This window comes from Pipra filicauda, unplaced genomic scaffold (assembly GCF_003945595.2).
Source record: "Pipra filicauda isolate LSUMZ 115617 unplaced genomic scaffold, ASM394559v2 scaffold152_size1767362_pilon, whole genome shotgun sequence".
NCBI classification, from domain to species: domain Eukaryota; kingdom Metazoa; phylum Chordata; class Aves; order Passeriformes; family Pipridae; genus Pipra; species Pipra filicauda.
Window position 1 is genome coordinate 911123 of NW_024104018.1, and position 26755 is coordinate 937877.

At 40.9% G+C, this 26755-nt stretch overlaps 1 protein-coding gene across 2 annotated transcripts in view; it reads left to right on the plus strand.

The window, feature by feature from the left end:
* MBD5 (methyl-CpG binding domain protein 5) overlaps nt 1-26755 on the plus strand; it is a 108814-nt gene that overhangs the window by 25361 nt on the left and 56698 nt on the right. For both annotated transcript variants that reach the window (XM_027721034.2, XM_027721033.2), the window contains exon 2: nt 17403-17500. The gene's annotated coding sequence lies outside the window, so the exon portion shown is untranslated. The remainder of the gene's footprint in view (nt 1-17402; nt 17501-26755) is intronic.

Genomic DNA, 26755 nt, shown 5'->3' on the forward strand with positions numbered 1-26755 from the left:
TTAATTTTGTGGAATTTTATTTAATTCTTACATTCTTAATATAATATAAATGTAATATATGATGTACATAACGTATCTGTAGTATATAAAATAGATTATTGTAGTATATAATATATGTGATATATATGATATATATATTGTATATAGTATATATTATATATTATAATATAGATTATTTTATATTCTATTATTGTAGTATATAATATATGTAATATATATGATATATATATTGCATATCGTATATGTAGTATATATTATATATTATAATATAGATTATTTTATATTATTGTAGCATATATGTAATATATATTATATATTTTGCATATCGTATATGTAGTATATATTATATATTATAATATAGATTATTTTATATTCTATTATTGTAGTATATAATATATGTGATATATATTACATATATATTGCATATAGTATATATAGTATATATTATATATTATAATATAGATTATTTTATTATTATTGTAGCATACAATATATGTAATATATATTATATATATTATATATCGTATATGTAGTATATATTATATATTATAATATAGATTATTTTATATTCTATTATTGTAGTATATAATGTATGTAATATATATGATATATATATTGTATATAGTATATATAGTATATATTATATATTATAATATAGATTATTTTATATTATAGTCTATACTATATATTATATGTCATATATATTATATATAATATGTATAAGTATATATTTTTAAAATGTTTCAATTATATTAAGAGTTTTAAGAATTAAATAAAGTTAAATGAAAGTGACTGACCCACCCCGACATCTCTGTCTGAGAATATAGAGGTAAATGTCCATTTAAACTTAGTTTAGTTTATTAAATATACTTCTATTTATATATATATTTCTATTAATACTTCTAGATATACTTTATATATATACTTGTTATATATATATATAAAAACATATATATAATATATTTATAATATATATAATCTATATAATACATTTTAATATTTAGATATATGCTTATATATATTTAAAGTATATCTACACTATATGTAATATAAAATATAGATATTATATAGTGTATATATAACATCTATATAAGTATATATTATATATATTTCAATATATTTATGCTAAGAATTTAAGAATTAAATAAGATTAAATAAAAGTGACTGACCTGCCCAGACATCTGTGTTTGAGAATATAGGGGAAAATGTCCATTTAAACTTACTTTAATTTATTAAATATACTTCTATTTTATATATATATATATAAAATATATATAATATATTTTTATATTGAAATATATATGTATATATTTATAGTGTATATATAAGTATATATAGGTAATATATATGCTATATATAAAATAGAGATGCTATATAATGTATATATATTATATATATCTAGATATATATAAAAATATAAATCTATATTATATAAATCTATTTAAATATATTTATACTAAGAATTTAAGAATTAAATAAGATTAAATAAAAATGATTGACCTGCCCAGATATCTATGCTTGAGAGTATAGAAGTAAATGTCCATTTAAACTTACTTTAATTTATTAAATGTACTTACATATATATAATATACATGTCATATATTTTTATATCTTTAGATATATAAATATACCTCATACATTACTATATATTTATATATTTAGATTTATTTTTCTATATTTATATTATATATTTATATAAAAAATTATATGTTATAAATATATAAAATTATAATGTTATAAATATAAATAAATATATTATGTATATTATATATATTATATATAAATATATATAAAAATATATTTTTTTAAAAAATATATCTTTATATTATATTAAGAATTAAAGAATATTTAAGAATATATTTAAGAATTTTAACCCTATATTTAAGTTTTTCAACTGTCCAACTTTTCTTGAATGACTCTGACTTTGCCTAAGACGTCTCTGTTATCACTGTATATTTTAATTTTAAGGAATACTTAAAAAAGTATTCCTTTAAATTAAAAAAAGAAACTTTAAAATTTAAAAAAATTTAAAATTTAAAAAAAAGCAAAGGAAGGAAAGTATGAATATACAGCATTATATTCAGCCAAGTTGAATTGAGAAAAAATAAGCCTTTTTTTTTTAAGAAGCCAAAGTATTAGAGGTGCAAATACACAATAAAAAACGTTATCCATTGGAGTGGGCAGCCCAGGCATTTAGTTCTGCTGTAGTTCTGTTTGTCAGCAATGATAAAACAGCATTAAAAATGGCTTTTTTTCCCATGTTTTGTTTGGAGACTGTTCAGCTTTTCAAGGGGCAGGTGCAAATGGGTTCAGATTGGGGTTTAATATCCAAATAAAATCAGAATAATGGCACGTGAGGCATCTGCATAAACACAGTTTCTCCATTTTTATGGCTGTGAATCAGTGTTCTGTATTTTTATAAGAGCTGTGCCCTCAATTCCTCCCATCTGAAAGGTGGCAACGTTCAAGGACGTTGGAGAAATCCCAGGAAAGGTGGGAGTTGGACCCTTCTCCCGAGGATGAGAGGAAAAGGCCTGGAGTTGTGCCGGGGAGACTGGGGGGTTATGTTGGATGTTGGGGGGATTTTCTGGGTGGAAAGGGTGGTCAGGCGTTGGAAGAGGGCCAGTGGTGAGTCCCCACCCCTGGGAGGGGTTAAAATCCATGTGGATGTGGCACCTGGGGACAGTGGTGGCCTTGGAGGGAGTGCTTGGATTTATCTCGGAGGGCTTTTCCAGCCTCCATGATTTATATGATTATATGGAAAGATACTGGATGTTTAAATACGATCAGGTGGCTTTGTCCACGCTTTAAAAATCAATATAAACACACAAACCAACCCAAACAAAAGCAGAAACCCCAAACCAGACCCTTTCCCTGCCTCTTTCTGTGTTCCAGACCCGATATTTTAGAGTCAAACGGAATTATCGTGTTCAGGGATTTGCAGGTGTGTTGGTGCAGAACAGGGGAGGGCAGGGAGAGCATCCTGAAAGTTTGCACAGTTTCTCTAAGTGACTTTTTGGAAGCAGGAGTTGTCTTCCAGAAGGGTGGAAATCACGTTTTGCCACTCAAAACAAATCCATTGCCGAATTCCAAATATTCGCTCGGAAGAAATCCGTGTGTTCACTCCATGGAAAAAGAAAGAAATTAATGAATTAAATGGGGAATTGTTGTGCAGCCAAAGCGGTTTTAGATGAATTTTTTGAATTCTCTAATTTAGTAAGCTCCAGAATTCCCTATATTGGGACATTCCTGGTGTTGGGCTGTGGATAATCTGATAAAATCAGTGTACTCTGATGTTTGCAAGTGTGAGAGGTTGTGTTTCAATGAGTGCATTTAAGTGAAGTACTCACTGCTTTGACTATAGATTGGCCTCCTCTCTCCTTTTATATTTCCCTGCACAAGTAAATGGATGCTGTGTGAGATTCCTGGTGGGAGATCCTTCAGGAATTCTCCTGCAAATAAGGGAGAGCTGCTGATTATTCCCATCAGTCTTGATTTTTTTTTTTTGTGGGAATCCTCAGATTTTTCCAACCAGCTCTGGACTCTTTAAGTCGTTGGGAAGTCCTCAGATTGGCCCTTCTTGCCCGAAACTGTGGTGCTGAATAGTGGGAAACGCCGATGAGTGGAATGCTCCGGTCCCCTGGCTGGGATATATCCGTTTTTCCCTCGGGAACGGCCTCGGATGTGCCGTTGTGGAGCTTCCAGCAGCCTGGCTGGGGCTATAATTTATTGAAATGCTACAAAAGCCTTGTTCTGCTCCTCCTGCCAGTCTGCAGGGACTGATGTCCCTGTGTGATCTCGGGATCCGTGGCTCCAGCTGGAATTGCAGCCACCGGGATCCGCTGGCGCCGCCGGAGGTTTCCAAGTGGGAGGTGCAAATCCGGGCTTGTCCAGCAAAATTTTCCCATCCCTTGTGCCATTCCTGGGGCAGCAGCACGTCAGCAAAAGGCTTTGCTGCACAGTTCCGGGATTCTCTGGTGGAATTTTCCTGGAATGCTACTTCAGGGACGCGACTCCCTTTGAACAGCGCTGGGAACGCGGCGGAAGTTGTGCTTTGTCACCTCTTCAAGTTGTTCTTAAAAGACTCTCCCGGCCCTTCATGTGGGATTTTTTTTTTTTCCATGGGGGTTTGTCCCTGAAATGTTCCCAGTTCCTCCGAAGAACAATTCCATTTTTAAGGTTTCAGCAGCTTTTGAGCAGCTGATGAGCGACCGCTTCGTTCCCTGGATTTCGGGAACGTTTGCCTTTTTCCTGGTGTTCCTCTCCTGTCACACGTGTTCCCACATCCCTTTAGGAAACTCCCTCAGTCATCTTGGTGCTGCAGCTTCTTCTCCTTGAAAAGCCCATTTTTAAGGCTCTAATACCGATAAATAATACCAATAAATAGATATTGTCTTTATTTCCGTTCATCTGCTTCCTTAGTTACTTCCTATTTATTTCTTATTTAAGTTCAAGCCCAGACTTACAGTGTTTATGTATTTTAAACAACTCTGAGTTACATCATCCCCCCAAATCCTAAAGAATGCACTTCTCAGTCCACCCAAATCACCCTAAAAGTTGTAACAAACAATTTCTCTGTCACCTCTCTATTTTGTGAATAGTAAAGACCGACCTTCCCTCAGTCTTTGCTATTCACATGGATTTTAAATGCTCAGGAAAATGGGAGTTTCTCTTCCCAAATGCAGCAGCCCTTTGTGACTTCTTAACCAAATTGTCAGACATTCCTAAAAGGGGGGGATCCTGGAAGTATTAATCAAGTTTAAAATAGTCCCTTAGTGGGATCTAAACTTTGTGTTGGCTTTTCTCTGTTGGTTGTGGTTTGGGTTGTTGTTTTTTTTTTCCTCTTCTTTAAAGGCTGTTGGATTTCAACTGAAATGGTCCAGATTTTAAAAATTAGGAGCTAAACTCCTCACGCCGAGGTGGAATTTTGTGCCTCCACCTCAAACATTGCTTTGAGTGATGAAGCAGTACCTGGTTTGTGCTTTGCCCTGGAAGGATTTTGACAAGTGGAAGTTTTACTTGTGTTGAACGTTTTTTTTTTACAATTTACACACTGCAAAATTCTGATTTAAAATCCGATTTTTCCCGTGCCGTGTTCGTTTCTCAGTCGTTTGTCAGTACCTTTAGTGAGAGCCCAGGGTTTGATCCGGGTTTGATCCGGGCTTGCCCACGATCCCGTGGAAGGAGATAAACAATGGATGTGCTCCCTGGAAGAGCAGAGGAGGGAGCACAGCTCAGCTTTCCCACCTGTGGCACAGCTGGCTCAGCGCAGGGAAGATGAAAAGCAGGAGATCAAATCGTCTTGGGCAGGAGAACTGGAAGTGCAGAGGGTCAGGAGTGTCCCAAATGTGAGGAATTATTGCTGGGCTAAAATGTGGGAGTCGTATTTTCGGTTTATTGATGTAAAATAAGTAAGTGATGAGGAGCACTGGCATCAGTAGAGAGGATACACAATGGTCAGTATGGATGGGATTTAATTTTGGGCATGAGAGGGTGAAGACATTTCAGGAGCCCAAGAAACTGGACAGAGAGGAGAGATCCACTTGGGGCTGCAGTGGCAGGAGAAAAAAGCTTGAAGAAGGGGGAGAAAAGTCTCAAAAATAAATGAATAAGGCTTCTGGTTTTTAATCTGAGCAAAAATGTGTCTCATGAGAGTCTGAGCCCAGGTTTGGGGGGATTGTCCTGAGCTCTGAGGGGTCTGTCCCTCCCTCCAGGTCAGGGCTGTGGCCTCTCCATCCCTCTCCATGTCCCATCCATGACAATGGATAGAAGGCTCAGGGACTTACACAAGTGGATGTATAAACTTCATTGATCAGCAGGAACCTCAGAACCCATCAGGCACCTGGACAGGAAACCTGGCCTTGCACCACGTGTTCTAATAGCTCCTAATGGAGCTGTATTCCAGAACTCCTGCTGCCTTTCCAAGGGAATTCATCTGCCTGTCCTCCACAGCCTCCCGTGCCAGCACCAGGGATGCTCTGATCCCTCAGGAACAGCTTCCTCTTCATATTCCTTGGATCACACATGTTTTCAGAGTTCAGACCTGCGTGTCAGGAATCCCAGAATGATTTGGGAAAGGATCTTAAAGCTCATCCAGTGCAACCCCCTGCCGTGGGCAGGGACACCTTCCACCAGCCCAGGTTGCTCCAACCTGCCCTTGGACACTTCCAGGGATCCAGGGGCAGCCACAGCTTCTCTGGGCAACCTTTGCCAGGGCCTCCCCACCCTCCCAGCCAGGAATCCCTTCCCAACATCCCACCTGTGATCTCCTATTTGTTATTTTGGTTGATGAAACTCTTAAGGTGGACGAGACCAAGTCTGGGAACTGCAGATTCTCCTTTTGGTCACAATCAAAAAGGATGGGATAGGGCAGGATTGGGTAGGACAGGACAAGTCACCGTCCTCAAGATGTTCAGGAAGTTCCTGATGGAAAGCGTTGGGGAAGCAGCTGAGGGGAGGGATTCAGGGAGCCTGGAATGGGATCAGTGCGTGCTGGTGGAGCAGGAGGAGGCAGGTGAGAGCACCCAGGGATTCACATCTTGGAGCTATTTTAGGCTCTGTTCTTCTCCGTGGGGAATTCCCATTCAGCTCAGGATTCATTCTTGTAAAAGAGCTCAGGGAAGCTTTGTGATACAATTTTATATTAGAAACCAGGGAAACTGTAGAAAATACTACAAGAATGATCCATCTCATCAAGGCTTTTAAAAATAAATGAGTGTATTGCAGAAAGGGGAACGTCAGGGTAGAATGAAGTGAACACAGGAGCAGCTTTACCTTCTAAGCACATAAACCCAAAGATTATGATGATTAAATTATAACATTAATTATAGCAAGTGCTAGAAAAGAAACCCATAGAATCTGTGCCTTTTCCTCCCAGAAAACAGTGACTCAACAACAAACTGTAACCTCAGCTGCCTAAAAGGACCCGACTCACTTGGAAAAATATTTCCTCCTGTTTCAAAGGGAAAAGCAAATCTTGCTGAGGTATTAACATTTTGTTGGCAGCATCTCTTGCTCCTGCAGAATTCAGAATATCTCGGGCCTTGACAACCAAGAAATGAAAAGTTATGGGACGAGAAAATCCAGATTTCAATCTTCCCCCTGCTGAGCTGGCAGATTGTTTGCGCGCGCCGAGCAGGGGAAGGAGCAGTGAAACATCTCCGTGGAGCTGCTGCTTGGGTTCAAGGAGATTTATTCAACTTTTCCCCCTCATGTACAGTCCTCTTGCTTGTCTCTGTTTCATTCCTGCAGTAAATGGGGCTTATTTTCCCTCTGAAAGATGAACAGGAGATGGAGGTGTGGGTTACATTCGCTCCCTGTAAATTATCTTTCTTCCATCTGAAACATTGGATTTCTTGGGTTTGAGTGGCCAGGATTGTCTGTAAACACAGAGACACACTCAGATAAGTTGATTCCCTATAAAACCATGCCATTCAATATTTATTTTGCACGGCAAAAACATTAAGAATTATGTAAGAACAGTAAGAGTTTTGGGTTGGGGTTTTTGTCCCGGCGATATTAGTAGTGGATAATTTCATATTTGATTAATTAGTGTGTATTTTCCTGGTTGATTATGTTATGGGTATTTTTGCGTGTATTTGCTGTACACAAGTTACCAAAATCAGAGGATTATCAGGAAATCCCTGCTCTCTCCAAATTTTAGAACTAAGGGCTCGTGATATACACCACAAATATCAGATTTTAGGAGCTCTGAAAGGGATGGAACTGGCTGGATGACTTATGGCTGTGCCTGCATGGACACTCCAAGGGATTCCAGCCACATGATTTAATATTCCTACTGAAATTGGGCCCTGCCTTATTTATCAAAGACACCTGAACGTGCCTTTGTCTGGTCTCTTAAGGAATAACGAGAGGGAAAGAGCGAGGGAAGGGAACGTGCAAGATGAGATTTAACAGCCCCCGTGTGCCTAAAATTGTAAACAAGGCAGAAAAACAGGGAAATGCTCGGGCTTGGAGTGAGAAAGAAAGAGGGAAATGGAGAAGGAGAAGGTTCAGGCTGAATGTCATGGAATGTCGTGGGGTTTTAGGTGTCTCTTCCAAGGAAAGCAAAGAAAAAACTGTCTCAGGGCAAAGGCCCTTTTTTGGGGTTTTTTTACTGTTTCTTTCCTTCAGCTTCACCACTCAATGGAAAAAAAAAATCTTATCTGGGGGTATAAAAGAATGGGTTAAATTTTTGAGGCGTGGGATCATCAAAAAATCATCCAGTTTGAACCTCTTCCCACTATTCCAGATTGTTCCAACCTGGCCTTGGACACTTCCAGGGATCCAGGGGCAGCCACAGCTTCTCTGGGCAACCTGTGCCAGGGCCTCCCCACCTTCCCAGCCAGGAATTCCTTATCCATAGTAAAGAATTCCACTGTATCATTTTCTATAGTAAAGAATTCTACTTACAGCAAGGAATTCCCTTTTTTTTTTGTAGTCAGGAACTTCTTTCCCTGACTTCAGTGGGACTCTGTAGGAGTGGAGCCATCAGAGGAGCTCAGGATTTAGTTTTAAGAGAAGCTGAAAAAAAATGAGGGTAAAAACTGGGCTGAAGTGGGTCGAGACAGAGAGAGGAGGATGGAAAGAAATTAAGCTTTCATACAATTATTTTGCTTTTTTTTTTATTTGTTTTAGTCCAGCAGCGCTGTGGACTGTTTAATTTGAGATTAGAACCTTCTAAAAGAGCAAGACTGGGCTGTATATTTGTGGTCTCTTCTTCCCCACCGAAAGGAACAACCCAAATTTCAACTTCTAAATGGGTTAAAGAGCTGACAGTTCGGAACAATATCATTATTTTGACGTGGGTGCTCCTCAGCTAAGCTTCTGAAAGCTTTTGATGTCTTCCCTTGAAAACTTTTCGTATTATTTCCAGTGGCAGAACATTCTTGCAGGTCAGAATTGCTCTGGTGGGGATTTAAACTGGTGATTTAAACTGGCCACGAAAAGGATACTTTGCTTTTTTTTCCCCCCAGACTGATTGGAGAGATTCCTGCCCACTTCCTCCCTCCCAGTTCATCCCTTCTCCACGTGGTTTTCTCCTTTTTTTTTTTTCACTTGCACCGGTGGTGGATCTTTGGGGTGAAGAAACAGTGGGGATAAAACAGATTTCTGTGTGTTTTTATTGCTAGGGGAGAAGGTGGTTTAGCTGGAATCTGGAGAATCACCTCTGATAGGTTCAGTTTGGGCAGGATTTTGTTCGTTTGATTTGTGCCTTGGCATTTTTCTCTTTCCCACACACATATTTCCTCTCCCAAATAACCACTAGAAACTCAGGATAATCTGAAGTACTTCTAAGAAACTTTGAAGCTCTGTAGCTGAAGATGAAAATTGTTTCTAAAATAGTTTGAATTTATCCTTCACCATTCTCATTTTCACTGATGTGAGAGTAAACTTGGGTGGTTTTCCTGCCCTTTTGTGTCCTGGATTTGAGATGTGTCACTTCCAGCCTGGAAATGGAGTGTTTGTCACCTGTGGGAATCCAGTTGGGCTCCTGAGCTCTGGAAAAGAAAAAAAAAATAGGAAGTTCTTACGTTTTTCCTTATTTAATAAAAATTCAAAAGGCAAAAACCTACTAAGAATTTTTTTATAATGTGCCCAAACCCCCTGCTTTTCCAGGAGGCAGCACAGTGAACCGTGAGGAAACGGGATTTTATTATTTTATTATTTTATTATTTTACTTTTGTTCACCCGGGAAGGAATGCAGGCACGGCTTCAAATAAATCTGCTGTTAAGGAAAAAAAAGAAAAAAGTCCATTATTACGTTTTAAGGAGTGCTCAGAAGTTTCTGGGAGTGATTTGAGGCTGATCTGTATGTGCTGCACATGCAGCTGGAAAGGGAGATAAATTCCTTCTGTTAGTAACACAATCATCTCACAAGGTATTTTTGTATTAAATTAGATTTGTGTAACCAGAGTGCTCCTGTGGATGCTCCTGAATCGTCACTAAAGAGCAGCTGATCCAAGTTTGGCCCAAGGAAGAAAGGAAGTTTGGGGGGATTATATTCCCTGCTCCTGATGGCAGTCCATCAGAATTTGATATTTGTGCACAGGCTTGTTTTAAAAGCACTGTAATTACGGCAGGGCTGTAAATCTTATGTTAATGGAGATATAAATATTAAATATGAGCCATACTTTGAGCTTAAACATTCCTTGGAAAATGAGGATGAAGGAAAAGGAGGTAGAGAATAAGTGTGTGTGAATGTGAGCCTGGAGAAGTGGGATGCAGGCATTAAAAACACCTTAATCTTCCCTAAAATCTTTGCCTGGATTTCAGGGTGGTGGTGAACATGCACTGCTATATAAAGAAATATTCCTCCCTTAAATCTTGTGGGATTTGGGAGCACTTATGAATTAATTTGTTTCCAGGAGTTCCATCAGAAGAGAAATCCTTTGTAAAACTGCAGGTGTTAAACTACAGACCAAAAAAAAAAAAAAAACCCTTCTTGGGCTGGGAAATTAGACACAGTTATTAGTTGGATGTTGAAATTAAAATGCAGAAAAGGCCCCTGAAACCTCTTGGTTATCATTCCAAGATTGCAGGGAAACGCTTTTCCCAGACTTTTTCTGCTTGCTTTCCTTAAAAAATAAATCAGACATTTGTGATTTGATGGAAATATCCATACAGTTTTGCTTCCAGTGACACCACAACTCATTCCTTAAACATTAATAAAGTTAAATAAATTCCAGTGACCGGGAGAACAGGGAATGGTGCAGGCCCAGGGCAGCTCCAAAACCAGGCAGAAACTGCTGGAAACGTGCTCTAAAACTGTGCTCAATAATTATCATTCAGCTCAAAGAAAGGAAAAATACTCTTGAATGGAAATTGCCATAAGATCAGCCAATTAATGCAGTTTTTCTGTTGCATTTGATTGCCTTTTCTGCTCTTTGGAGGCAGAAAATAAACCAAGAGATGTATGTGAAGAGATACATTTTTTTTTTTCCTTTGGCTGCATAACCAGGGATTGATACTTCCATAAATTCCCTGCACTTTGGGCTTCAGAATGTTTCTAATGGAATTTTGGAGGAGAAGAACGTTTCCTCAGACAACTGGGGCATTTTCTCTGTTTTAAAAGGAAGACTCTGAAGAGGTGTCAGTGTTTTATCTGCCCCCGGGTTGGATTCAGTGTCGTGATTTTTGCTTATCCGGTGTTTGAAAGCAGCAAAAAAAAAAAGAAACCCAAACCCTAATTATTTTATAGTAGTAAATGTCAGCCTCAAAATCGACCCAAAATAGAATTTCAGCCCAACTTGCGACATCTTTGCACGTTCTATATGGGAGTGTTGACAGGGAGTTGCCTCCCAGAAATTAAAGCACCAGTCCTGCAGTTCAGCTCCTTGAGTTTTCAGGTCTGTGCTTGGAAAAACTGAACTGCTGGGACACGAGTTCCCCCCGTGCAGATTTGCTCCAGACACCGACTGCCCTGGAGGCACAAAATGCACGGGGTGGGAGCGGCTGCCACAAACCAGAGGGGAATATTTTTGGAACCACCTCAACAGCAGAGAAATACAAAATACATACATACATATATAATATATAATTATAAAGCACAGTTGATGCTCGTTACAAAAATATTCCCCTCTTTTCTTCCTCCAACCCAAAAATAAACACGGGGAGGATTCCCGAGCCTCCCGTTGGTTTCCGCGTTTTCGGCGGAGTTTGGGCTCTTCCCGAGCTGCCAGTTGACAGGGATCCCGTGTTTCCTTTCCAACTGTGTCACCACCACGGCGAGGATTCCGGGAGGTCCCCCAGAATCCCTCTGTGAGCGTGTGCTGTGCGAGCAGAGTAAGAACTCTGTCGTCTCCGCCCGGGAATCACGGCGGGCAGGGTATTTTTGGCTGCGCTGGATGTTTGGGCGAACGGCGGAGTTGTGGCGCGAAGCATTTTCTTTCACGTCTAAGAATTTAAAAGAGGTCAAAATCATCCCGTTTTTTTTTTTTTCCTTTCTGAGTTTGCTGCCGCGTCCCCGAAAGGTGGAGGGGCGTGTGAGTGGTCACTTGGTGGTTGTTTTTAATTAGCCTGGATTCAAAGAGGGCCGGGGCGAAATGTGAGTAAATCTCATTACTCCGGCAGCGGTTGCTTGACTACAAAGAAAGTTTATATTTAGTAAACTCACTTCCCTGACCTACTTTGTGGGGATGGTGATGATTTTCTCAGCGTGGCTCCGGGTTTGCTGTTCCCCTGCTCCCTTTCCATGAATGGAGGATCCTTCCCGGCTCTTCTCCTTCGTTTCTGGGCTGCTCACGCCAGGGCTCTTCCTGTTGGTGGTTAACTTAGTGCATGGAATTCCTTCCCAAAATCTTTACAAATAACGAGTTGTCTAAATCACAGACTCACTGTAGAATCCCAGGATGGTTTGGGTTGGGAAGGGACATTAAGGATTATCCAGTTCCACCCCCTGCCACGGGCAGGGACACCTTCCACTAGCCCAGCTTGCTCCAACCTGGCCTTGGACACTTCCAGGGATCCAGGGACAGCCACAGCTTCTTTGGGAATTCCATCCTGTTCCCTCCCCACCCTCCCAGCCAGGAATTCCTTCCCAATATCCCATCTAACCCTGCCCTCTGGCAGTGGGAAGCCATTCCCTGTGTCCTGTCCCTCCACCCCTTGTCCCCAGTCCCTCTCCAGCTCTCCTGGAGCCCTTTTAGGCCCTGCCTGGGGCTCTCAGCTCTCCCTGGAGAAGAGAATGTGTATATATAGTTTAGACTTTAATATTTATATAGGGGCAAGTGTCTGGTACAGCAGTGCCCCACACCGCTGTCTCCAAAAACTGCCCTTCCTCAGCAAACCATTCAATCAGTAAAATCAGTGAGGCTTCCATGGTTTAATTTAAAATACCATCTTTTTTTCTGGTGTTAATTAGGAAACTCGGCTATATTGATGTCAATAAATGGCAAATACCAGCTAAAAGCAGGATGAAATTCCTTCTCAGGACAGTCTTGGAGAAGCCTCATCTGTCAGGAGATCTCATTAGTTCTTGCTCGCTCATCTCTGACAAAAACAGCCCAGACCTGCTTTATTTATTTCTCACTTAAAACTATTAATTTAAAAGAAATATCGAGGCTGCCTTTTCTGCCTTACTGTGGAACAAAACAAAAAGAAAAAAAAGGGAAAACACGTGTTTGTTTTGGTTTTTTTTCCCCCTCATGATTCTTTCCCAGTGGTGGCCTTTGCAGCTGAGCTGAATCATCCTCTGAAACCAGGGAATTCAGCCTTGGCTGGGGGCGGCTCGTGCAGGGATCATTCCTGGTTTTCCACACCTCAGGTGTGAGCGCCGGCACGTGTGGAACGGAAACCTGGAAAACAAAGCCCTCAGCGGTGTTTGTCAAACCTCCTGGTCCTTTACATTTGCCACTAAAAAAGGAAACCGAGGAGCTCCTCTCCGAAATTTCTGCTGCTTTCCCTGGGCGTTTTTATCTTGCTGTGAGAGGACCTTGGTGTGACTGAAAGGATTTTTTTCCTCAAAAACAAGAAAAAACACCTCCCAGAGGCAACAGCTGACGGAGCTGGTTTAAAGACTTAGCACCCACGAGCACGAAAAATAATGTCTAAAACCAATTTATTGTCTTTCCTCGGTGATTTTTGAGGGTTCACTTTGAATAATTGTTGTCATGTGACGACAACAACTCTGATCTTCAGAGTTATAGAGAATATATAGAAAGTTTTGTGTCTCAGAAGGTGCTGAGTGGTATCTAAAGAAATGTTTTGTCCCCAGTCCAGGAAGGAATTTGAAAAATAAGAAAAGGAATCCAAACGGATTCTTCCATTTGAGCGGGGACATATGTTTGGTGGGCTGGCACCAGACTGGGATGCAGAATCCTGTAGAACCAACTCCTCGGGCTGTGGGATATTTAGAGGATCAACATCCAGAATAAGGGGCTGGAGAATATGAGGGGGGGGAAAAAAGGAAGGAAAAGGAAGAACTGAGCACCTGAGGAGCAGCCCCAGGGAATTGTGGACAGGGTGGGGTGAGGTCAAAGGTTGGACTCGGTGATCTCAGAGGGCTTTTCCAACCTCTCCGAGTCTGTGGTTCCGGGAATTCCAGCCACTCTGGGCAGTATGGTGGATTCCCTGGGAGCACCAGGGAATGGGGAATGCAGGAGCTGGAGGTGGCTGCAGGGATATGATCCTACTGGCATCACCGAGACTCCTCTGGCTGGAGGGTTGGAGTGGAAGGGTCCAGGCTCTTCAGGAAGGACAGGCAGGGGGATGAGGATGGAGCATCATCCTGTGTGTCCACGAGCAGCTGGAGCACATGGAGCTGCTCCTGGGGATGGACCAGGAGCTGAGCAGGAGCTCAATCCAGGAAGCCCCTGGAATGTGCTGGTGATAATTTCCTTCCCCAAGGAGAGGGGCTCTGCTGGAGCTGGGTCTCACCAGCACAGAGGGACTGAGGGGGGGGGTGGGAAGGGGCTCAAGGGCTGCAGTGGCTGTGAAATGGTGTTCAGGATCCATAGGGATCCATTGGATGGGGCTTGGAGCCAGGCTGGGAGAGCCGGGGGGTTCCCCTGGACAAGAGAAGGCTCCAGGGAGACCTGGGAGCCGCTTCCAGGGCCTAAAGGGGCTCCAGGAGAGCTGGAGAGGGACCTGGGACAAGGGATGGACGGATAGGACACAGGGAATGGCTTTCCACAGCTATCCCAAGATGGGATATTGGGAAGGAGTTCCTGGCTGTGAGGGTGGGGAGGCCCTGTCCCAGGTTGGGCAGAGAAGCTGTGGCTGCCCCTGGATCCCTGGAAGTGTCCAAGGCCAGGTTGGAGCAACCTGGGCCGGTGGAAGGTGTCCCTGCCCATGGCAGGGGCTGGAATGGGATGATCTTTAAGTTCCCCTCCAACCCAAACCATTCTGGGATTCCATGTAATTGTGTCTTTTTTTACATCCGTGTTAAATGACATCCAGGAATCTCTGAATAAGATGATGTGTTTTTAAACAACAGGCATTTTAATTTCCTTGGTAAATTCCCATGAACTGAAGATGAGATCACAGTGACTCCTCCTGGTTGTTGGGATGATGGGCAGGAAATCATATGAAGCACAACTAACGTAACACTGGGGGGCCATTCATCAAAATGAGCAGGTCCCATAAAATTCATAAGATCCCCTTGGAACATGTGGTGGTTAAACACAGAAGGAACTTCTTCCCAAAGCCCTTTGAGAAGGCTTAGAGGTTTTGAGAACAAAATTAATGATACCCTTACAATTATTGCAGTTGTCGTGTGTGAGAGAGAGCAGTGATTAAACCCCATCACAAATAACATCTGCAGTGGGAGCAGAGTTGAAATATCTGCATTTTGGTCGTGCAGTTCACAGAGGGAAAGAAAATATCATCTCTCAACACAAAAGGCAACGTGAGAGTGATTTACTTGCCAGGCAAAAAAAAAAAAAAAAGAAAAAAAGGAAAATGAAGATGTTTTCAGTGGCGCTTAAAAAATCTGGGGAGAATTGGGTCTGATTCGACTTGTTAAGAAAATCCAGTGTTAGGTTTGAAGGGCAGCTGATAGAAAACCTCAGCACTGAATTACGTGTGCAAAGGTGCTTTTGAGGAAAACTGGTCACAGATTTGAACCACCTTGGAGACTCTGGACGTGCTGAGGAAGAGCTGTTTGAAAAGGCGCCGTGAAATGTTTCGTTCCTTCCCCTGCGATTGCTCCCTTTAAAATGACATTTTTTTGACTCCAGTTCCCATTGAATCTTCTGTGCTGAACTTATTAAAGAAACCAGGTGTTGGCTCCCGCTCTGGCTTCTGCCCCAGTTCATTGAGAGACCAGAGAGACCAAAGGAGGGGCAACCAAAGCCGAGCAGGGCCATCAGAAAGTGGGGTTGGTTGGCCCTGACGTTCCGAAGGGTCCTTTCCAACCTCAGTGATTCTCTGATTCCAAGGAATCGCGGGGCGGGGCTGCCCAGACCTGTGGATTTCAAGGCAATCATTTGGAGTTGGTGTTCCCACAGGATTCTTTGGGTTGGGAAAGCCCTCCAGGATGAGGGAGGGCCTGATGCCCACCTTGGCACCAGCCCAGAGCGCCGAGTGCCACGTCCAGTCGTGTCCTGGACCTTAATTCACCGACTTCTGTCTCGGATGGGGTTGTTTAGTGATTTCCAGCACCAGCAGAACTTGTTCACCTCCTGTTTCACAGAGACTCCTGGGAATTCCAGCTGTTCCATGAGCCTTCCATTACTACAAACTCTTTAGTCCGTTCCTCTCCTGCCCCTCAGCCCCGCCTGGAACCTCACCTGAAAATTCCTCATCGCTCCCAGTTCCTCCACAGCAGCTTTTTGGTGCTTTAATTGGGTCATTTTGTATCTGGAATTTCCCCCCCCCTGCTAATCCATCAACTCTCAGCTTGGCAAACCCCAGGGTACAGTGGACATCCAATTTCTCTTTGGATTTTCATTAGGGAAAGAGAGGGAACATAAGCCTGGCATACCCTGGGTAATTTTATTTCAGAGACTGATTGGACAGTTTTTTATCCTACAAGTCTTTTAAATTTTTGGAAGCACTAGGAAGAGCAGAGAGCATCCATTTAGCTGTTCCAGAACTTGCTGCTTTGAGGAAGAAGTTGGTCAGAGAGGTGTTTATTCTCCTGTAACAGGAGTTGGGGGGCATGGATTTGACTTCAGAAGAGACAAACGTGGACAATTCAGATAAAACTTTATCCTCAACTGAGTTGAAATCACTTTTTGCATTGATATGGGCAAACTGCTAAAAACTTGGGGGTTCTGCTGTTACAAATATTTAACTTTTATGGCTTTAAATAGTAAATTGAGAAGCAATAAATTGTCCACAGAACCTGTGATCCCATCACCTTCCCACTTGTGTCCTGACTGTTGGCAATGGGGTGTCCCAGGCCTGCAGACAAATACATGAGTACTTGTGAAATGATAGTTTAAATATATATATATTCAGGCTGAATCATTTTATTTTTTATTGTATTTTTTTCTTTATAAAAGCACCATAACTTGCTCTTATGGTGACATTGTCCTAAAGTTTCACTTGGCTTTTCCAAGCTTAAGGAGGTGCTTTAACTTTCTGTAATCTATTAGTGCTTGTGACACACTTCAACCCTAATTTGTAATTTTATTTAAATTTTAACTGGTGGGGTGATTACTGCTGTGGTTATTTGGGTATAATAACAGTGAAATCCCCAAGTTTTGTATATTTATTAAATATACTAGTGCAGAGTAATTATTGAAGGCCTCCAAGAGTTAAATACCTGTGTTATGGCTCTAGTCCTTGTCTGTTTATTTTTAACAGCAGCTCCTAAATCCACGTGTTGCTCGAAATGCACAGTCTTACTTTGTGCCTGTTTAATAAGTAAATAAATAAAATAAGTAAATAAATATTTTAAACCCCAGTCTGGTCACATCAAACCCGGGTTAAGTCCTGCTTTTGGTGTTGCTCTGCAGATCCTTGCTGACGATGGTGGTCGCTGGAGGCATCAATATTGAAGATTATCTCATTTACAGACAAGATCTTTGAAATCCGGTCCCTTCAGGCAGCAAAGGTAAGGGAAATAATCGAGATTATGCCTTCTTCTAGAAGGAATACCTTAGTTTTTGGCCTCAAAAATAACCAGACTTGAACAGCAGCTGAAGGTTGGGAGCCAATGTTTAACCTCTTTTTTAATAAGTTTATTTATTCTGCTAATGTGAAAAATAAGCTGCGTGGAGGGAGCTCAGATTCTTTTCCTCCTTTTAGTTACAAGAATATGAGTCATTAACTTCTTTTTTTTTTTCTTTTTTGCCTTCATTTAATGGCTTTTCCTTATTCTTCCTTTCTCTCAAGTTTTTTGCCCTGCAGATGAGTTGCAATATCTGTGTGTGTGTGTGATACAGACCCTTGTATGTTAAAACCTGGGGAGTGGCTGAGGAAAAAAGCCCAAAAATTAGGTGGAAAAGAAATAAAATAGGGGTCAATCTCCCGAAAATTCCCGTAGAATTGGAGAAAACTGGCTTTTAAATTCAAAATGAAGGCATGAATCTGACGTATCTTGTGCTGTTTGTTTTCCCTGCTCGTGGTGTTTGTTATCCACGCGTGGACTTCTGGTTTAATTATCATTTTTTCTCTTTTTGAAACTTGCTGTGAACGCTCTGGGCAACCTGGGAAGAGGTTTTTCCCTTCAGCTGTGGGAGTGGAGCTCATTTCCCCCCTCGTTACCCGCCGTTCGTTTGACGCGTGGCAATATCTGATATTCGGCGCCGGGTTTTTGGTGCAGCTCATCCCTCAGCAAACCAATTAAGGCATCAGTTCAGGGGCTAATTGAGCTCCTAATGGGGGTCTTGAATTCGGGAAAAATTCCCATATTTGCTTTTCCCTGCTTTAACAACCAGGCCCAACATGAGGGTCCAGCTGCAGGTTTGAGCTTCCAAAGGCACCAACTCGAGCCGAGGCTTTTCCGAGCGAAGGGTGTGAAATGCTGTTGGATCCCAGGGTGTGGAAATCCAGGAATAAGCTCCTTAATTCCCAAAGCTGGGCTCTGAATGGCTCTTGGCAGTTGGGTATTTGAAGGATATCACTTACACTGTTGTGGCCCAAGTGCTGCTCTTTTCACCTGCAACACAAGGCGGTGAAAACCGATTTAAGGAGCAGGTTTGGTCCGTGTTGGGAACTCAACTTTTGGTCTCATCTGGATCTGCAGGGAAGGGGCTTGTTCTGCTCAGCTTTATCATGTATAGCTTTAGAATATATATATTATATAGAATCTTTATTTTACTTGTTCTGCAGATCTGACTAACATATATATATATTTATAATACATATATATATTATATAGAATCTTTATTTTGCTTGTTCTACAGATCTGACAAATATATATGTATCTTTATAATACATATATAATACATATGTTATATAGAATCTTTATTTTGCTAGTTCTGCAGATCTTTCTAATATATATCTTTATAATACATATATAATACGTATATATAATACATATATATAATCTTTATTTTGCTTGTTCTGCAGATCTATCTTTATAATACATATATAATGAATATATTATATATATATCTTTATTTTGCTTATTCTGCAGCTCTTTCCAATATATATCGTTATAATACATATATAATACATATAATACATATATATAGTCTTTATTCTGCTTCTTCTGCAGATCTTACTGATATATATATCTTTATAATACATTTATTATATATATATAATCTTTATTTTGCTTGATCTGCAGATCTTTCTAATATATATCTTTATAATACATATGTAATACATATATATAATACATATGTATAATCTTTATTTTGCTTGTTCTGCAGCTCTTTCCAATATATATCTTTATAATACACATATAATACATGTATTTATTATATATATATATATAATCTTTATTTTGCTTGTTCTGCAGATCTTTTTAATATATATCTTTATAATACATATATAATACATGTATTTATTATATATATATATATAATCTTTATTTTGCTTGTCCTGCAGATCTTTCTAATATATATCTTTATAATACATATATAATACATACATAAAGAATCTTTATTTTGGTTGTTCTACAGATCTGACAAATATATGTGTGTCTTTATAATACATATATAATACATATGTTATATAGAATCTGTATTTTGCTAGTTCTGCAGATCTTATTAATATATATATCTTTATAATACATATATAATACATGTATTTAATACATACATAGAATCTTTATTTTCCTTGTTCTGCAAATCTAATATATATCTTTATAATACATATATAATGCATATATTATATAGAATCTGTATTTTGCTAGTTCTGCAGATCTTACTGATATATATATCTTTATAATACATATATATAATATATATATAATCTTTATTTTGCTTGTCCTGCAGATCTTTCTAATATATATCTTGATAATATATATAAAATACATATATTTAATACATATATATATATAGAATCTTTATTTTGCTTCTTCTGCATATCTTACTGATATATTTAACTTTATAATACATTTATAATATATATATAATCTTTATTTTGCTAGTTCTGCAGATCTTTCTAATATATATCTTTATAATAAATATATAATACATATATAGAATCTTTATTTTCTTATCCTGCAGATCTTATTAATATATATCTTTATAATGCATATATACTACATATATTGTATATAATCTTTATTTTACTTGTTCTGCAGATCTTTCTAATATATCTTTATAATAAATATATAATACATATATATACTTTATTTTGCTTGTCCTGCAGATCTTACTAATATATATATATCTTTATAATGCATGTATAATACATATATTATATAGAATCTTTATTTTGCTTCTTCTGCAGATCTTTCTAATATATATCTTTATAACACATATATAATACATATATTATATATAATCTTTATTTTGCTTCTTCTGCAGATCTTTCTGTTATATATCTTTATAACACATATATAACACACATATTCTTCATTTTTCAAGCAGTATGACTAGAGGGTTCTTGGAAGTGCTTTGTTAGCCCAGGCAAATTAAGTGTCTCATTTATGTAATGTTTATAAATTAGAGAAAAAAAAATTAGGGCAGTTCTCTCGTCATTTCATTTTCTCTTTGTTTTGGGGAGTTTTTTTCACCTCCAGAAGGGAGATTTTTACATTTAAAAGACAAACACCTCCAAGCTGAGAGAGGTTATTTCTCCTTCTGCCATATTGAGGGCTTTGGGTTTGTTTTGTTGTTACAGCTCCCTTTCAAGGACAGACTTTTCCATATGTTTTTATTTGTTCTAAAATGGGAATCTGCGACATTTGGTGAAGGAAAACCAAATGCTTTTGGGGAATAATCATCAAAAAAACCATTTTTTACCCGTGGAAAAAAAAAAAAAAACGGGGCAGGGAAAGTATTTCTCTCTGTGAGGTTTGTGTTTTACTGGTTACTTCCTCAAAGTTTTAATATGTAAGTGTGGATGAACCTCAGGGAATCCAAGAAAGCATTTAGTTCACGTTCTGGCCATCTCAGCTTGTGTTTTTTCCTCTTTTTGACCACCACTAAAACACTCCCAGCTGGGCAGTGTGGCACTTCCAAACCTGGCTGACCTTGGTTCACCCACGTGGCCCTTGTACCTCACCTTTAATTAGAGGATGACATCCTATTTTCCTCCTTGCATTAAATAAGTGGCATTCCATCTGTGATCTCCTGTCTTTGACTGTTCAGTTTGTGGTTCCAGGTCTTCTGGGCTGCAAAATATCTGGACCTTGCCCTGCAGATGGAATTAAGAATTTGCCTTTTTGCTTTGTTGGACCTTTTAGCAACGGGTTTTATGGAATCACAGAATGGTTTGGGTTGGAAAGGACCTTAAGGATCATCTGATTCCATCTCAGGGGCAGGGACACCATCCACTATTCCAGGTTGCTCCAAGCGCCGTCCAACCTGGCCTTGGACACTTCCAGGGATCCAGGGGCAGCCACAGCTTCTCTGGGCAACCTGTGCCAGGGCCTCCCCACCCTCCCAGGGAGGAATTTTTCCTCATATCCAATCTAAATCTACTCTCTGGCAGTGGGAAGCCATTCCCTGTGTCCTGTCACTCCACAGCCTTGTTTGCTCCATGACTTTCTGAAGTCCCCGTTGTTTTGGAGGAACACTTTCAGTTCTGGGAGCTTTCCTTGCCAGCTCCTTGGCTGGGCTGCTGAGCTTTGTGTCCTTCCTACAGCAGAGGCAGAACTGGGGTACTCACCCCTTGGAGATTCCTTCCAGCCAGGGAAAGAGAGCAGTGATCCTCCAGGAATCAGAAGGATTGTTGGCTTAGGCATCTTTTTTTTGAAGGCCTGGTTTCATTCCTGATCCTCCTTCAGCCATTCTTCCTTAATTCCTTGTTCCTTCAGTGTCTCGTGTCATGGAATCATAGAATCATGGAGTCAGCCGGGTTGGAAAGGACCTCTGGGCAACCTGTGCCAGGGCCTCCCCACTCTCACAGCCAGGAATTCCTTCCCATCTATCCCTCTGGCAGTGGGAAGCCATTCCCTGTGTCCTGTCCCTCCATCCCTTGTCCCCAGTCCCTCTCCAGCTCTTCTGGAGCCCCTTTAGGCCCTGGAAGGGGCTCTCAGCTCTCCCTGGAGCCTTCTCTTCTCCAGGGGAACCCCCCCAGCTCTCCCAGCCTGGCTCCAGAGCAGAGGGGCTCCAGCCCTGGGAGCATCTCCGTGGCCTCCTCTGGCCTCATTCCAACATGTCCATATCCTCCTTGTGTTGGGGACAAACCCAGCATTACCAGAGAAAACTGATTATTCCGACACATAATCTCAGAAATTCCCACATAGCATAATTCCAGGATGTGGGATGTGTCTCTGCTCAAAATTGGGCCCCTCACTGTCCAAACTCCAGAATTTATAGGGCTGTTTAATTCTCCTGAATCCATAATCCAGGCCTGGGCTCTGCACACTCTGTGCTCTACATGGTTTGTCTCACAACTGTGTCATTCCCAACATTTTGGGTTTAGTTATTCCAAGGCAGACAAGGAGCAGGGCCTGTTCCATCATTTTCCCCCCATTTTTCCATCTCCAGGCTGGATCCACAGACTATTTTTCCTGAATTATCATTAAACCCAAGGAGCCTTTTGTAATGTTTTCCTGAGAACAGTCAATTTTCTGTCTCTCTCTGTCTCCTTTTCATGTGAAAGGGTTGGGGTTGTGTGAAATCCCAAGGGAATTTCTCTAAAGCAGGAGATAAATGAATTCTACCTTCAGAAATTTAATGAAAGGAAACCTACTTAATTCCAAAGTTTCTTCCACAGAAATTATTTAAAGGATTTGGGGGAGAAAAAAAAGAAATATTCCTATAAAGATTCTCACATCTTCCCATAAGATATATCCTATAAGACATTCCTATTATCCCTATAAGATATTCCTTGCTCTTCAATATCACTATTTTTAGGTGCATTTCCGAGCCAAATTTTGGGATTATGTATCAAATATCCTAGATTTGATAGTTCTGGGCAGAAAACCTTGTGCCACTCTGCCAAGTTTTTGCACAGAGCAAGAAGTTTGTTTTCCATAGGCCTCGTTTCTCTTCCTTCTGAAACTCTTAATTCCTGTCCTGACAAAGGAATTAGAGAAGGAAACCTGGCCACAGGTGCCCCTTCAATAAAAGGCACCAGAGGAAAACCAGTATCATATTTATATTAGGTATTATAATGTATATTTTAACCTCCCCCAGATGATCCAGCAGCATTTTTTGCTTATGCTCCCAATCCTTGCTTGGAAGTTTGATCCATTTCCCAGTGTGAACATTTCTGTTGCTTCAGGTACATATCTCTTTTTTTTTCCCCCCCCCCTTTAATTTTCTTTTTATCTCCAGCCCAATTTAAGCACTTGAGTGGCAGCCAGTGACATTTGCAGAGGACAGATTCTGCAGGGAAACGAGCAGGTGACAGGGGAATAATGGCACTCTGGAACAGTCTGACACGTGGGTGTTCCGACTGGAGGATCCTCTTTGTGCTCCAGGAAGTTCTCATGGAGCAGCTTTGGGTTTATATTGTATTCTCAGAGCACGGAATTAAATCTATACCCATCACACGTGTGGTTCTTTACACCATTTCAAACACCAGCCTAACTCATCATTCCATTTCAAGTGTCAAAAAAAATCTCAGGGAACCGTCTCTGGCTGTTCTGTCAAAAATTATGTGCATATTAAACGCATTTAATATTTATTACGTTGATTGTGATCCTTGGAAAACAATTATTGGGAGCTGGTGATGGGAGAGAAAAGCACTTTGTTCCTACAGAGGGACACTTAAAGCACATTGCAAAGTCATTCTTGTTATAAAACTGCAGAACTCGTGTCTTCCACTGGCAGAGCCCTGATTTGGGTGATGCTGCTTAAAAAAAAAAAATAAAAGCCACATTGCCACTTTTCAGATAATTTTGCCACGTGCCATGGATGATATGAAGGCTGTGGCACCCTGGTACCTTACCTGTAAAAAACAGCTGTTTTTTCAGTGTGTTCTGAAGGATTGAGAAGATTTAACACCGAGCCAGGCACGAGGGTGTAGAATTTGGGGGTTGCTCCCAGGGGTGTTCCCATAACTCAGTTGGTTTTGTGTCTCTTAGTCCCTAAAAGGCTCCTTTCCGACCCATTTTCGGTGGGAATCATTGTTACGAAGCCGTACAGGCATAAGAAATTATTTCTCTGATTTTTCCTGAGTTGAACCACATTTCAAGCCTTCAAAACCAGAGGCCAGGGAGAGGAGGAGGCCCTGCTGGGACACAGATGTTTGGGATGCCCTCGGATCGTCACGGCCATCCCGTCTAAACACCTGGAATTGCAGCTTCTCTGGGAATAGTTTTGATTTGGGGCTGAAATTCCTTTGCAAAGAGGGAAGTGCAGCTGATGAGGGAGAAAATGCTCCCAGACCAGGGACACTTGTTTGTAAAAGCCTGTCTTGGAGTGAAGGTGGGCATGGATTGGGTGGTTGTGTCTGACGTCTCGAGAGCTGCTCCACAGATTTGGATTTCCTGCCCATGGCAGAGCCTTTTTTTTTCCCAGGCATCTAAGGGAGAGGAAGGGAAGGCTCCAGGGTGATCTTATTGTGGCCTTCCAGGGCCTAAAGGGGCTCCAGGAGAGCTGGAGAGAGGGACTGGGGACAAGGGATGGAGGGACAGGACACAGGGAATGGCTTCCCACTGCCAGAGGGCAGGGTTAGATGGGATATTGGGAAGGAATTCCTCCCTGTGAGGGTGGGAGGGGACTGGAATGGATTTCCCAGAGAAGCTGTGGCTGCCCCTGGATCCCTGGAAGTGTCCAAGGCCAGGCTGGAGCAAGCTGGGCTAGTGGAAGGTGTCCCTGCCCGTGGCAGGGGGTGGGACAGGATGAGCTTTAAGGTCTTTTCCAACCCAAACCATTCTGGGATTCCATGAAGATCCCCCTGAGTGTTTTGTGTCTCCTTACATCGCTCATCCCTTTCCACAGCCCCTGGATCAGAGATGTCCTACTCAGTAGCTCCCTGCTCTTGTTCCAAAGCCTGGCAGTGACTGAGATCTCCCCGTTTCACCCAGAAAACAATTTCTATATTGAATTACCTGTAATAGTAACAAACTGCATTTTATATAAAGTTAATACTCCTCTACCTTTCATCTTTTCCAACTTTAACCATTCTATGATCTGGAAGGACTTGAATATTTTCCTTTTGTTTATCCATATTAAATCCTTCATAACTGCATTTTTGCTTGTTATTACAGTGCAATTCTCTTTCTTCCCCTCCTGTTGCTGCACAGGTGCTTTAGCATTTTCTTGCACTACCTGCAAAAATGAAAAATGATGCCAGTTGGGAAAAGTTTGTGGAAGGCATTTGTGTGGAAATAACCTCCCAGAGAGGTCCTGTCCGGCATAAAATTGATGTATAATGTGCAGGGATGGGCCTTAGTGCTTCGTCCCCTAAATTACTGAGGGAAGCAGTGCTGGGTGTTAGAGATTTTTTTGGAGGCTGAAACATTTATTCAAGCTTGTGCTGTCCCAAATAAATGGTTAAACACAGAATTCTGAGGGAGGGAAAAGTGGGATTGGTGTGTGCACTCCAGGCAGGATCCCTCGGTGTCCTTTCCCATTCTGGATCAAATCTGGAGGAACAGCTCAATCCACAAGGGATTTTGGGGTTCAGGTCAGGGGGGTTACATTTGGGACTGGAAGGAAAGAAGGGTCTGACTTCCTCCTCCACCATCAGTCCCTAAATCCAGAAGTAAAGATATAAGAAACTGAGTTTAGCCCCTCAGCTTGGGAAGGGAACTGGCTGGAAGTGGGATGAAGGGAAGGAGGCAAGGAAAAGTTGCAAGGACTGCTCTGTACTCCTACTCCTCTCTTCTTTATGTGTTGGAATAGCTCCTTAAATTTTAGCTTGGATTCAAATTCATGTAGTATTTACTATAATGGGATGTATCCACGGAAAAAGGGGGAGAAAAAAGGCCAAACTGCATCCTACAAAAAAACCTCCTGGACTTGACACAACAGTTTGTTTGGGTGGAAATAGAACTTTGTGAAACACCAAGGTGGGGCTGAGCCCTGTTTTAGCAACGAACTAAATGTGATTTGGTGAGGCTAAAAAGGTGATTTTAAAGCAGGCAGGTTGAGGGTGCAGCCCTGTTCAGCTGCACTTGCTGGATCCCGACGTCCCGGCTCCGTGGGAATCGATGGAAAAAGCTTCTCAGTTCCACTCCCAAAGCACGGAATCGCCGGAGTGATTGAAGTGTGTTCCATTCCTGCATTCCTGGACAGGCACCTCATTCCAAACACCTGACCTTTCTGCTGCTCCTGACACATCTAGGTAATTTTGCAGCGTGTTTTGCAATATGAGCTCCGGGCTGGAGATTCCATATCACTTAAAATTCCTTCGGATCTGCCCTTGAACTGATCAAGGATTTTGTCCCATCTAAAACCTGCTCGTTGGAGACACAAAGAACACTGTGAGAATTCTGAAACCATCCCTGTTGTTCATTCCCTTGATTCTTTTGCTCTGGTAAAAGGTAAAAAAGTACAGATTTTGGAGTATTGAAGATGTTTCTAACAAGGTTTTCGTGGTGAGGTTTCCTCGAGAAAATAAACAGGGGTTATTTTGTAATAGATTTTTCCCCTCACGTCTGAAAATTAAGTTTCACAAATGGCTAAATTTAGGGTTTGGCCAACAAATGTAAGTGATGGGACAACCTGTGACACATCTGGATTTGTCCAAACCCGTGTTGAGCTTGTCCTTGTCCACAGCAGCTCAAGGCCTGACAGTGGAACAAAACACAGAACTATTTCTGGGAGCTCCAAGAACACTGAGTGGAGGC